Source organism: Pleurodeles waltl, chromosome 4_1, assembly GCF_031143425.1.
Source record: "Pleurodeles waltl isolate 20211129_DDA chromosome 4_1, aPleWal1.hap1.20221129, whole genome shotgun sequence".
NCBI classification, from domain to species: Eukaryota; Metazoa; Chordata; class Amphibia; order Caudata; family Salamandridae; genus Pleurodeles; species Pleurodeles waltl.
The window spans coordinates 23,633,825-23,648,489 of record NC_090442.1 but is presented as its reverse complement, the minus strand read 5'-3'; the positions used below and the strand labels follow the sequence as shown (position 1 = coordinate 23,648,489).

At 49.0% G+C, this 14,665-nt stretch overlaps 2 pseudogenes; one reads left to right on the top strand and one right to left on the bottom strand.

Moving 5' to 3' along the window:
* The window catches only part of LOC138287281 (zinc finger protein 271-like), a 523,545-nt pseudogene that overhangs the window by 267,167 nt on the left and 241,713 nt on the right, over positions 1-14,665 (top strand).
* LOC138286930 (zinc finger protein 850-like) overlaps positions 1-14,665 on the bottom strand; it is a 227,688-nt pseudogene that overhangs the window by 104,641 nt on the left and 108,382 nt on the right.

Below are 14,665 nucleotides of genomic sequence, written 5' to 3'. Positions count from 1 at the left end.
TCTGGAAATGCTTTGAAGGGCACATATGGTGCACTCTTTGCATAAGCCAGTCTACACCGGTTCAGGGATCGCCCAGCCCCTGCTCTGGTGCGAACCTGGACAAAGGAAAGGGGAGTGACCACTCCCCTGTCCATCACCACCCCAGGGGTGGTGCCTAGAGCTCCTCCAGTGTGTCCCAAACCTCTGCCATCTTGAATGAAGAGATATGAGGGCACAATGGAGACCTCTGGGTGGCCAGTGCCAGCAGGTGACGTCAGAGACCCCTCCTGATAGGCTCTTACCTGGTTAGGTAGCCAATCCTCCTCTCAGGGCTATTTAGGGTCTCTCCTGTGGGTTTCTCTTCAGATAACGAATGCAAGAGCTCACCAGAGTTCCTCTGCATCTCCCTCTTTGACTTCTGCCAAGGATCAACCGCTGACTGCTCCAGGACACCTGCAAAACCGCAACAAAATAGCAAGAAGACTACCATTAACATTGTAGCACCTAATCCTGCCGGCTTTCTCGACTGTTTCCTGGTGGTGCATGCTCTGAGGGCTCTCTGCCTTCACCCTGCACTGGAAGCCAAGAGAAATCTCCAGTGGGTCGACGGAATCTTCCCCCTGCTAACGCAGGCACCAAACGTCTGCATCACCGGTCCTCTGGGTCCCCTCTCATCTTGACGTGCGTGGTCCCTGGAACACAGGAGCTGGATCCAAGTGACCCCGACAGTCCAGTGGTCCTTCTGTCCAAATTTGGTGGAGGTAAGTCCTTGCTTCCCCACGCCAGACAGTAATCCTGTGTACTGCGTGATCTGCAGCTGCTAGGGCTTCTGTGCACTTTTGCAAGGATTCGTTTGTGCACAGCACAGCCCAGGTCCCCAGCACTCCGTCCTGCATTGCTCAACTCGCTGAGTTGACCACCGGCTTCGTGGGACCCTCTTTTGTTGTGTTGAGACGACCGCCGAGCTCAGAGTTCTTGAATGCCTGTTCAAGTGCTTCTGTGGGTGCTGCCTGCTTCTGTGTGGCCTCTCTCTATTGCTGAGCGCCTCCTCTGTCTCCTCCTCCAAGGGGCGACCTCCTGGTTCTTCCTGGGCCCGGGCAGCACCCATTATCTTCAACCATGACTCTTGCAGCTAGCAAGGCTTGTTTGAAGTCTTTCTGCATGGAAACAACTCTGCATCCTCCTGCACGCCGTGTGACATCTCATGGTCAAAGGAGAAGTTCCTGGCACCTTCCGTTGTAGCAGAGTCTTCTACGTCTACCACCCTAAGGCAGCCCTTTTGCATCTTCATCCGGGGTTTAGTGGGCTCCTGCCCACCCTGGACACTTGCGTGACTCTTGGACTGTGTCCCCTTCCTTTGCAGGTCCTCAGGTCCAGGAATCCGTCTTCAGTGCTTTGCAGTCAGTTGTTGCCTTTGCAGAATCCCCTATCTTGACTTTACTGTCTTTCTGGGGTTGTAGGTTAACTTTACTCCTACTTTTCAGGGTCTTGGGGTGGGGTATCTTGGACACCCTTAGTGTTTTCTTACACTCCCAGCGACTCTCTACACACTACACTAGGCCTGGGATCCAATCGTGGTTCGCATTCTGTAGGAGGCTGGCCTGGCTTGTAGTGGGTACCAAGGGGTACTTACACTCTGTACCAGGTCCTGTTATCCCTTATTAGTGTAGAAGAGGTGTTTCTAGCAGCTTAGGCTGATAGATGGTAGCTATAGCAGAGCAGCTTAGGCTGAACTAGGAGACATGCAAAGCTCCTACTATACCACTGGTGTCATATGCACAATATCATAAGAAAACACAATACACAGATATACTAAAAATAAAGGTACTTTATTTTTATGACAATATGCCAAAAGTATCTCAGTGAGTACCCTCAGTATGAGGATGCCAAATATACACAAGATATATGTACAAAATACCAAAAATATGCAGTAATAGCAAAAGGAAGTAATGCAAGCAATGAAAAGTTACAGTAGATTGCAATAGGAGCACATAGGTATAGGGGCAACACAAACCATATAGTCCAAAAGTGGAATGCGAACCACGAATGGACCCCAAACCTATGTGAGCTTGTAGAGGGTCGCTGGGACTGTAAGAAAACAGTGAGGGTTAGAGAAATAGCCCACCCCAAGACCCTGAAAAGTAGGTGTAAAGTGCACCTATATTCCCCAGAGAGCACAGAAGTCGTGATAGGGGAATTCTGCAAGGAAGACCAACACCAGCAATGCAACCAAAGTGGATTTCCGGACCTGAGTGTGAGAAGGTAGCCTCTTTCTAGCCTTGTTACCCCCACTTTTGGCCTGTTTGTGAGTGTATGTCAGGGTGTTTGTCACTGTTTTCACTGTCTCACTGGGATCCTGATAGCCAGGCCTCAGTGCTCATAGTGAAAACACTAGGTTTTCAGTATGTTTGTTATGTGTCACTGGGGTCCTGCTGGTCAGGACCCCAGTGCTCATAGGTTTGTGGCCTATATGTATGTGTCACTGGGACCCTGTCACACAGGGCCCCAGTGCTCATAGGTGTGCATGTATATGTTCCCTGTGTGGTGCCTAACTGTCTCACTGAGGCTCTGCTAACCAGAACCTCAGTGGTTATGCTCTCTCATTACTTTTAAATTGTCACTAACAGGCTAGTGACCATTTTTACCAATTTACATTGGCTTACTGGAACACCCTTATAATTCCCTAGTATATGGTACTGAGGTACCCAGGGTATTGGGGTTCCAGGAGACCCTTATGGGCTGCAGCATTTCTTTTGCCACCCATAGGGAGCTCTGACAATTCTTACACAGGCCTGCCACTGCAGCCTGAGTGAAATAACGTCCACGTTATTTCACAGCCATTTTACACTGCACTTAAGTAACTTATAAGTCACCTATATGTCTAACCTTTACCTGGTAAAGGTTAGGTGCAAAGTTACTTAGTGTGAGGGCACCCTGGCACTAGCCAAGGTGCCCCCACATTGTTCAGAGCCAATTCACTGAACTTTGTGAGTGCGGGGACACCATTACACGCGTGCACTACATATAGGTCACTACCTATATGTAGCTTCACCATGGTAACTCCGAATATGGCCATGTAACATGTCTATGATCATGGAATTGCCCCCTCTATGCCATCCTGGCATTTTTGGTACAATTCCATGATCCCAGTGGTCTGTAGCACAGACCCTGGTACTGCCAGACTGCCCTTCCTGGGGTTTCACTGCAGCTGCTGCTGCTGCCAACCCCTCAGACAGGCAGCTGCCCTCCTGGGGTCCAGCCAGGCCTGGCCCAGGATGGCAGAACAAAGAACTTCCTCTGAGAGAGGGTGTGACACCCTCTCCCTTTGGAAAATGGTGTGAAGGCAGGGGAGGAGTAGCCTCCCCCAGCCTCTGGAAATGCTTTGTTGGGCACAGATGTGCCCAATTCTGCATAAGCCAGTCTACACCGGTTCAGGGACCCCTTAGCCCCTGCTCTGGCGCGAAACTGGACAAAGGAAAGGGGAGTGACCACTCCCCTGACCTGCACCTCCCCTGGGAGGTGTCCAGAGCTCCTCCAGTGTGCTCCAGACCTCTGCCATCTTGGAAACAGAGGTGCTGCTGGCACACTGGACTGCTCTGAGTGGCCAGTGCCACCAGGTGACGTCAGAGACTCCTGCTGATAGGCTCCTTCAGGTGTTAGTAGCCTTTCCTCTCTCCTAGGTAGCCAAACCCTCTTTTCTGGCTATTTAGGGTCTCTGTCTCTGGGGAAACTTTAGATAACGAATGCATGAGCTCAGCCGAGTTCCTCTGCATCTCCCTCTTCACCTTCTGATAAGGAATCGACCGCTGACCGCGCTGGAAGCCTGCAAACCTGCAACATAGTAGCAAAGACGACTACTGCAACTCTGTAACGCTGATCCTGCCGCCTTCTCGACTGTTTTCCTGCTTGTGCATGCTGTGGGGGTAGTCTGCCTCCTCTCTGCACCAGAAGCTCCGAAGAAATCTCCCGTGGGTCGACGGAATCTTCCCCCTGCAACCGCAGGCACCAAAAAGCTGCATCTCCGGTCCCTTGGGTCTCCTCTCAGCACGACGAGCGAGGTCCCTCGAATCCAGCGACACCGTCCAAGTGACCCCCACAGTCCAGTGACTCTTCAGCCCAAGTTTGGTGGAGGTAAGTCCTTGCCTCACCTCGCTGGGCTGCATTGCTGGGAACTGCGACTTTGCAAGCTTCTCCGGCCCCTGTGCACTTCCGGCGGAAATCCTGTGTGCACAGCCAAGCCTGGGTCCACGGCACTCTAACCTGCATTGCACGACTTTCTAAGTTGGTCTCCGGCGACGTGGGACTCCTTTGTGCAACTTCGGCGAGCACCGTTTCACGCATCCTCGTAGTGCCTGTTTCTGGCACTTCTCCGGGTGCTACCTGCTTCAGTGAGGGCTCTTTGTCTTGCTCGACGTCCCCTCTCTCTGCAGGTCCAATTTGCGACCTTCTGGTCCCTCCTGGGCCCCAGCAGCGTCCAAAAACGCCAAACGCACGATTTGCGTGTAGCAAGGCTTGTTGGCGTCCATCCGGCGGGAAAACACTTCTGCACGACTCTCCAAGGCGTGGGGGATCCATCCTCCAAAGGTGGAGTCTCTAGCCCTTGTCGTTCCTGCAGTATTCACAGTTCTTCAGCCTAGTAAGAGCTTCTTTGCACCAACCGCTGGCATTTCTTGGGCATCTGCCCATCTCCGAGCTGCTTGTGACTTTTGGACTTGGTCCCCTTGTTCCACAGGTACCTTCAGACAGGAATCCATCGTTGTTGCATTGCTGATTTGTGTTTTCCTTGCATTCTCCCTCTAACACGACTATTTTGTCCTTAGGGGAACTTTAGTGCACTTTGCACTCACTTTTCAGGGTCTTGGGGAGGGTTATTTTTCTAACTCTCACTATTTTCTAATAGTCCCAGCGACCCTCTACAAGGTCACATAGGTTTGGGGTCCATTCGTGGTTCGCATTCCACTTCTGGAGTATATGGTTTGTGTTGCCCCTATCCCTATGTTTCCCCATTGCATCCTATTGTAACTATACATTGTTTGCACTGTTTTCTAAGACTATACTGCATATTTTTGCTATTGTGTATATATATCTTGTGTATATTTCCTATCCTCTTACTGAGGGTACACTCTAAGATACTTTGGCATATTGTCATAAAAATAAAGTACCTTTATTTTTAGTATAACTGTGTATTGTGTTTTCTTATGATATTGTGCATATGACACTAAGTGGTACTGTAGTAGCTTCACACGTCTCCTAGTTCAGCCTAAGCTGCTCTGCTAAGCTACCATTATCTATCAGCCTAAGCTGCTAGACACCCTATACACTAATAAGGGATAACTGGGCCTGGTGCAAGGTGCAAGTACCCCTTGGTACTCACTACAAGCCAGTCCAGCCTCCTACATTGGTTGTGCAGTGGTGGGATAAGTGCTTTGAGACTGCTTACCACTCTTGTCATTGTACTTTTCATAAGAGAAAAATATACAAAACAAGGTCAGTGTATATACACATAGCCAAAAAGTTTTGCATTTCCTCTTTTTCACTCTTTTCTAAGTGCTGAAAAGTACTCCTAAAACTTTCAAAAAGTTCTTAAAAGTTTAAAAAGTTTTTTCTGTCTTTCCAAAAAGTTCTGAAAACTTTTTTTCTCTTTTTCTATCACTTTAACTCTCTCTAAAAAATGTCTGGCACAGGCAAAAATGTTGAACTGTCCAAACTTGCATATGATCACCTTAGCTGGAAAGGAGCAAGGAGTCTCTGCATAGAGAGAGGTTTGAGTGTAGGGAAGAATCCTTCCTTAGAACTGTTAATTAATATGCTTAGAGTACAGGATAAGGCCATAAGTGCCCAATCTGTAGAAAAAGTAGCTAATGGTTCTCAATCTGATCCAGGGACTCCCCCAGGAAAAGGTTCAGGAAAGAAACCCCTCAGCCTGCCCATTACTAGACAGTCTAGCATAGTTGGTACAGAGGTTGAATCACATCATACTGATGATGTGCTCTCACATTATGCTGGTAGCCAAGCTGTTAGGGTGCCCTCTGTAAGGGACAGGTCTCCTTCTGTTCATTCCCATCATACCTCTGTATCTAGAAATGTCCCTCCCACCCACCCTGATGACAGATTGTTAGAAAGGGAGCTCAATAGATTGAGAGTGGAACAAACCAGACTGAAGCTCAAGAAGCAACAGCTGGATTTGGATAGACAGTCTTTAGAAATAGAGAGGGAAAGACAGAAGTTGGGTTTAGATACCCATGGTGGCAGCAGCAGTATTCCCCATAGTCATCTTGCAAAAGAGCATGATTCCAGGAATCTGCACAAGATAGTTCCCCCTTATAAGGAGGGGGATGACATTAACAAGTGGTTTGCTGCACTTGAGAGGGCCTGTGCTGTACAGGATGTCCCTCAAAAGCAGTGGGCTGCTATCCTATGGCTATCATTTAGTGGAAAAGGTAGGGATAGGCTCCTTACAGTGAAAGAAAATGATGCCAATAATTTCCAAGTTCTTAAGAATGCACTCCTGGATGGTTATGGCTTAACCACTGAACAGTACAGAATAAAGTTCAGAGAGACCAAAAAGGAGTCTTCACAAGACTGGGTTGATTTCATTGACCAGGCAGTGAAGGCCTTGGAGGGGTGGTTACATGGCAGTAAAGTTACTGATTATGAAAGCCTGTATAACACAATCCTAAGAGAGCATATACTTAATAATTGTGTGTCTGATTTGTTGCACCAGTACCTAGTAGACTCTGATCTGACCTCTCCCCAAGAATTGGGAAAGAAGGCAGACAAATGGGTCAGAACAAGGGTGAACAGAAAAGTTCATACAGGGGGTGACAAAGATGGCAATAAGAAGAAAGATGGTGAAAAATCTCAAGATAAGCATGGGGATAAGGGTAAAACCAAAGATCCCACTTCAAATCTTAAACACTCTTCAGAGGGTGGGGATAAAACAAATTCTTCCTCTTCTTCCCAACCTGCACACATTAAAAAGCCTTGGTGCTTTGTGTGTAAAAACAGAGGCCATAGGCCAGGGGATAAGTCCTGTCCAGGTAAACCCCCTGAGCCTACCACCACTAATACATCAAGCTCTAGTGCCCCTAGCAGTAGTGGTACTAGTGGTGGGACTGCTGGCAACAGTCAAGCAAAGGGTGTAGTTGGGTTCACTTATGGGTCCATAGTGGAAACTGATGTCATCAGTCCCAAGACAGTTTCTGTCACACCTAGTGGCATTGGCCTTGCCACACTGGCTGCTTGTCCCCTTACAATGGATAAGTACAGGCAGACAGTTTCAATAAATGGTGTTGAGGCCTTGGCCTACAGGGACACAGGTGCCAGTTTCACTTTGGTGACTGAAAACCTAGTGCCTCCTGAACAACACATCATTGGACAACAGTATAAGATTATTGATGTCCATAACTCCACTAAGTTTCTTCCCTTAGCTATAATTCAGTTTAGTTGGGGTGGAGTTACTGGCCCTAAGCAGGTGGTGGTATCACCTAGCTTACCTGTAGACTGTCTCTTAGGTAATGACCTAGAGGCCTCAGGTTGGGCTGATGTAGAGTTTTATGCCCATGCAGCCATGCTGGGCATCCCTGAGGAATTGTTCCCTCTCATTTCAAGTGAAATGAAAAAGCAAAGGAGAGAAGGCCTGAAAACTCAGGATCCCTCTCCATCAACAGGTAAAAAGGGTATCACAGTATCCCCTAACCACCCTACCATTCAGGATACTATTCCTGTGGTGGGAGAAACCTCTCCTGGGGTGGCACCTGTTCCAAGGGAATCATCAGCTGGCAAAGCTGGACTCCCTGAGGTGGAAGTACCTCTCTGTGGGATAACTAACATTGGTGAGAAAAAGAGCACCATTTTAGTTAACATGGAGCATCCCTCCAACCCTCCCAGAGAAACTTTAGTGCAGAAACTCTGCACTGCCTCACAACACTTAGGACAGCATCCCTGCCCTAGTGTGGAGCTGATAGGACAGCATCCCTGCCCTGCTCCAACTCAAGAGAAACAGCATCCCTGTTCTCTCTTCCAGCCAGATGGACAAAGTTTTTGCCCAGCTATGGCTTTTCTGAGACAGCATCCCTGTCTGGCATTTCCATCACTACAAATAGGTTCAGTGGACAATTCCCACTGCTCTAAACTAAAACTTACTGATAGAAACTCTGAAAATACATCTTCACATTGTTGCTTAGCTAAAAAACTTCAAACAGGGTGGTTTACATCCCCACAGGGAAGTAACCATATAGTGGATGATAAAGGGAGTAACCAGTCTATTGCAGAGCTACTCTCTACTTATCACCACTTAGACAATAAAGTCTCAACTGGCCAAGGTTAGCCTTATTGTCCTTCGTTTGGGGGGGGGTTGTGTGAGAAGGTAGCCTCTTTCTAGCCTTGTTACCCCCACTTTTGGCCTGTTTGTGAGTGTATGTCAGGGTGTTTGTCACTGTTTTCACTGTCTCACTGGGATCCTGATAGCCAGGCCTCAGTGCTCATAGTGAAAACACTAGGTTTTCAGTATGTTTGTTATGTGTCACTGGGGTCCTGCTGGTCAGGACCCCAGTGCTCATAGGTTTGTGGCCTATATGTATGTGTCACTGGGACCCTGTCACACAGGGCCCCAGTGCTCATAGGTGTGCATGTATATGTTCCCTGTGTGGTGCCTAACTGTCTCACTGAGGCTCTGCTAACCAGAACCTCAGTGGTTATGCTCTCTCATTACTTTTAAATTGTCACTAACAGGCTAGTGACCATTTTTACCAATTTACATTGGCTTACTGGAACACCCTTATAATTCCCTAGTATATGGTACTGAGGTACCCAGGGTATTGGGGTTCCAGGAGACCCTTATGGGCTGCAGCATTTCTTTTGCCACCCATAGGGAGCTCTGACAATTCTTACACAGGCCTGCCACTGCAGCCTGAGTGAAATAACGTCCACGTTATTTCACAGCCATTTTACACTGCACTTAAGTAACTTATAAGTCACCTATATGTCTAACCTTTACCTGGTAAAGGTTAGGTGCAAAGTTACTTAGTGTGAGGGCACCCTGGCACTAGCCAAGGTGCCCCCACATTGTTCAGAGCCAATTCACTGAACTTTGTGAGTGCGGGGACACCATTACACGCGTGCACTACATATAGGTCACTACCTATATGTAGCTTCACCATGGTAACTCCGAATATGGCCATGTAACATGTCTATGATCATGGAATTGCCCCCTCTATGCCATCCTGGCATTTTTGGTACAATTCCATGATCCCAGTGGTCTGTAGCACAGACCCTGGTACTGCCAGACTGCCCTTCCTGGGGTTTCACTGCAGCTGCTGCTGCTGCCAACCCCTCAGACAGGCAGCTGCCCTCCTGGGGTCCAGCCAGGCCTGGCCCAGGATGGCAGAACAAAGAACTTCCTCTGAGAGAGGGTGTGACACCCTCTCCCTTTGGAAAATGGTGTGAAGGCAGGGGAGGAGTAGCCTCCCCCAGCCTCTGGAAATGCTTTGTTGGGCACAGATGTGCCCAATTCTGCATAAGCCAGTCTACACCGGTTCAGGGACCCCTTAGCCCCTGCTCTGGCGCGAAACTGGACAAAGGAAAGGGGAGTGACCACTCCCCTGACCTGCACCTCCCCTGGGAGGTGTCCAGAGCTCCTCCAGTGTGCTCCAGACCTCTGCCATCTTGGAAACAGAGGTGCTGCTGGCACACTGGACTGCTCTGAGTGGCCAGTGCCACCAGGTGACGTCAGAGACTCCTGCTGATAGGCTCCTTCAGGTGTTAGTAGCCTTTCCTCTCTCCTAGGTAGCCAAACCCTCTTTTCTGGCTATTTAGGGTCTCTGTCTCTGGGGAAACTTTAGATAACGAATGCATGAGCTCAGCCGAGTTCCTCTGCATCTCCCTCTTCACCTTCTGATAAGGAATCGACCGCTGACCGCGCTGGAAGCCTGCAAACCTGCAACATAGTAGCAAAGACGACTACTGCAACTCTGTAACGCTGATCCTGCCGCCTTCTCGACTGTTTTCCTGCTTGTGCATGCTGTGGGGGTAGTCTGCCTCCTCTCTGCACCAGAAGCTCCGAAGAAATCTCCCGTGGGTCGACGGAATCTTCCCCCTGCAACCGCAGGCACCAAAAAGCTGCATCTCCGGTCCCTTGGGTCTCCTCTCAGCACGACGAGCGAGGTCCCTCGAATCCAGCGACACCGTCCAAGTGACCCCCACAGTCCAGTGACTCTTCAGCCCAAGTTTGGTGGAGGTAAGTCCTTGCCTCACCTCGCTGGGCTGCATTGCTGGGAACCGCGACTTTGCAAGCTTCTCCGGCCCCTGTGCACTTCCGGCGGAAATCCTGTGTGCACAGCCAAGCCTGGGTCCACGGCACTCTAACCTGCATTGCACGACTTTCTAAGTTGGTCTCCGGCGACGTGGGACTCCTTTGTGCAACTTCGGCGAGCACCGTTTCACGCATCCTCGTAGTGCCTGTTTCTGGCACTTCTCCGGGTGCTACCTGCTTCAGTGAGGGCTCTTTGTCTTGCTCGACGTCCCCTCTCTCTGCAGGTCCAATTTGCGACCTTCTGGTCCCTCCTGGGCCCCAGCAGCGTCCAAAAACGCCAAACGCACGATTTGCGTGTAGCAAGGCTTGTTGGCGTCCATCCGGCGGGAAAACACTTCTGCACGACTCTCCAAGGCGTGGGGGATCCATCCTCCAAAGGTGGAGTCTCTAGCCCTTGTCGTTCCTGCAGTATTCACAGTTCTTCAGCCTAGTAAGAGCTTCTTTGCACCAACCGCTGGCATTTCTTGGGCATCTGCCCATCTCCGAGCTGCTTGTGACTTTTGGACTTGGTCCCCTTGTTCCACAGGTACCTTCAGACAGGAATCCATCGTTGTTGCATTGCTGATTTGTGTTTTCCTTGCATTCTCCCTCTAACACGACTATTTTGTCCTTAGGGGAACTTTAGTGCACTTTGCACTCACTTTTCAGGGTCTTGGGGAGGGTTATTTTTCTAACTCTCACTATTTTCTAATAGTCCCAGCGACCCTCTACAAGGTCACATAGGTTTGGGGTCCATTCGTGGTTCGCATTCCACTTCTGGAGTATATGGTTTGTGTTGCCCCTATCCCTATGTTTCCCCATTGCATCCTATTGTAACTATACATTGTTTGCACTGTTTTCTAAGACTATACTGCATATTTTTGCTATTGTGTATATATATCTTGTGTATATTTCCTATCCTCTTACTGAGGGTACACTCTAAGATACTTTGGCATATTGTCATAAAAATAAAGTACCTTTATTTTTAGTATAACTGTGTATTGTGTTTTCTTATGATATTGTGCATATGACACTAAGTGGTACTGTAGTAGCTTCACACGTCTCCTAGTTCAGCCTAAGCTGCTCTGCTAAGCTACCATTATCTATCAGCCTAAGCTGCTAGACACCCTATACACTAATAAGGGATAACTGGGCCTGGTGCAAGGTGCAAGTACCCCTTGGTACTCACTACAAGCCAGTCCAGCCTCCTACACTGAGTACCTGTGAAACAAGGGGACCAAGTCCAAGAGTTGCGACAATGTCGAGAGAGGGCAGATGCCCAGGAAATGCCAGCTGAGGGTGCAAAGAAGCTGCCACCGGATGGTAGAAGCTGTGGATATTGCAAGAACTAAGAGGACTAGGAACTTCCCCTTTGGAGGATGGATGTCCCACGTCATGAAGAAGCTTGCAGAGGTGTTCCCACGCAGAAAGACGCAAACAAGCCTTGCTAGCTGCAAGGGTTGCGGTTAGGGTTTTTGGATGCTGCTGTGGCCCAGGAGGGACCAGGATGTCGCCACTTGGGAGAGGAGACAGAGGGGGTGCTCAGCAAGTCAGGGAGCCCTCACAGAAGCAGGTAGCACCCGCAGAAGTGCCGAAACAGGCACTATGAAGAGGAGTGAACCGGAGCTCACCCGAAGACACAAAAGGGAGTCCCACGACGCCGGAGGACAACTCAGGAGGTTGTGCACTGCAGGTTAGAGTGTCGGGGACCCAGGCTTGGCTGTGCACGAAGGAAATCCTGGAAGAGTGCACAGGAGCCGGAGCAGCTGCAAATCACGCGGTACCCAGCAATGCAGTCTAGCGTGGGGAGGCAAGGACTTACCTCCACCAAACTTGGACTGAAGAGTCACTGGACTGTGGGAGTCACTTGGACAGAGTTGCTGAGTTCCAGGGACCACGCTCGTCGCGCTGAGAGGGGACCCAGAGGACCGGTGATGCAGTCTTTTGTTGCCTGCGGTTGCAGGGGGAAGATTCCGTCGACCCACGGGAGATTTCTTCAGAGCTCCTAGTGCAGAGAGGAGGCAGGCTACCCCCAGAGCATGCACCACCAGGAAAACAGTCGAGAAGGCGGCAGGATCAGCGATACAAGGTTGCAGTAGTCGTCTTTGCTACTTTGTTGCGGTTTTGCAGGCATCCTGAGCAGTCAGCGGTCGATCCTTTTGCTGAAGGTAAAGAGAGAGATGCAGAGGAACTCTGATGAGCTCTTGCATTCGTTATCTAAAGAATTCCCCGAAGCAGAGACCCTAAATAGCCAGAAAAGGAGGTTTGGCTACCTAGGAAGGAGGATAGGCTAGCAACACAGGTAAGAGCCTATCAGAAGGAGTCTCTGACGTCATCTGCTGGCACTGGCCACTCAGAGCAGTCCAGCTGCCACAAACACCTCTGTTTCCAAGATGGCAGAGGTCTGGGACACACTGGAGGAGCTCTGGGCACCTCCCCTGGGAGGTGCAGGTCAGGGGAGTGGTCACTCCACTTTCCTTTGTCCAGTTTCGTGCCAGAGCAGGGCTGGGGGATCCCTGAACCGGTGTAGACTGGCTTATGCAGAGATGGGGACCATCTGTGCCCATCAAAGCATTTCCAAAGGCTGGGGGAGGCTACTCCTCCCCAGCCCTGACACCTTTTTCCAAAGGGAGCGGGTGTAACACCCTCTCTCTGAGGAAGTCCTTTGTTCTGCCTTCCTGGGCCAAGCCTGGCTGGACCCCAGGAGGGCAGAAACCTGTCTGAGGGGTTGGCAGCAGCAGCAGCTGCAGTGAAACCCCGGGAAAGGTAGTTTGGCAGTACCCGGGTCTGTGCTAGAGACTCGGGGATCATGGAATTGTCTCCCCAATGCCAGAATGGCATTGGGGTGACAATTCCATGATCTTAGACATGTTACATGGCCATGTTCGGAGTTACCATTGTGACGCTATACATAGGTAGTGACCTATGTATAGTGCACGCGTGTAATGGTGTCCCCGCACTCACAAAGTCCGGGGAATTTGCCCTGAACGATGTGGGGGCACCTTGGCTAGTGCCAGGTTGCCCACACACTAAGTAACTTAGCACCCAACCTTTACCAGGTAAAGGTTAGACATATAAGTGACTTATAAGTTACTTAAGTGCAGTGGTAAATGGCTGTGAAATAACGTGGATGTTATTTCACTCAGGCTGCAGTGGTAGGCCTGTGTAAGAATTGTCAGAGCTCCCTATGGGTGGCAAAAGAAATGCTGCAGCCCATAGGGATCTCCTGGAACCCCAATACCCTGGGTACCTCAGTACCATATACTAGGGAATTATAAGGGTGTTCCAGTATGCCAATGTGAATTGGTGAAATTGGTCACTAGCCTGTTAGTGACAATTTAGAAAGCAGAGAGAGCATAACCACTGAGGTTCTGGTTAGCAGAGCCTCAGTGAGACAGTTAGTCATCACACAGGGAACACATACAGGGCACACCTATGAGCACTGGGGCCCTGGCTGGCAGGGTCCCAGTGACACATACACTAAAACAACATATATACAGTAAAATATGGGGGTAACATGCCAGGCAAGATGGTACTTTCCTACACATTCCACTTTTGGAGTATATGGTTTGTGTTGCCCCTAGGTCTATTGTGTCCTATTGCATTCTATTGTGTTCTACAGTGTTTGCACTACTTTTCTAACTGTTTACTTACCTGATTTTGGTTTGTGTGTATATTTTGTGTATTTTACTCACCTCCTCAGGGAGTATATCCTCTGAGATACTTTTGGCATAATGTCACTAAAATAAAGTACCTTTATTTTTAGTAACTCTGAGTATTGTGTTTCTTATGATATAGTGCTATATGATATAAGTGGTATAGTAGGAGCTTTGCATGTTTCCTAGTTCAGCCTAAGCTGCTCTGCTATAGCTACCTTATCAGCCTAAGCTGCTAGAACACTGCACTACTAAGGGATAACTGGATCTGGCACAAGGTGTAAGTACCACAAGGTACCCATTATAAGCCAGGCCAGCCTCCTACAATGGTGGTGCATCAGTGGGATCAGTACTTGTAACTACTTTACCACTTTGTCATTGGTGCTTTTCGTAAGAAAAACATATACCAAATAATTCAGAATGTACACAGTTAACCTAAACAGTTTAACTTTCCTTCTTTAAACGTTCTAAAAGGTTTTAGAAAAGTTTTGAAATGTTTTAAAACGTTTTTCTCTTTTCTTTAAAAGTTTCTAAACTTTTTTCTTTCTCTCTGTCCTAACCCCTTTCTATCATTTCTGCAGTAGAACGTACTCCCACAGTTGTCCAAGCAACATATGGGAATCTAAACTTTAAAAGTTAGAGGGGTCTCTGCATTGAAAGAGGTTTAGCCATTGGTAAGAATCCTACAAAAGATCTTCTCCTTAGGCTTCTCCTAGAAAGTGACCAGAACCAGTCTGGC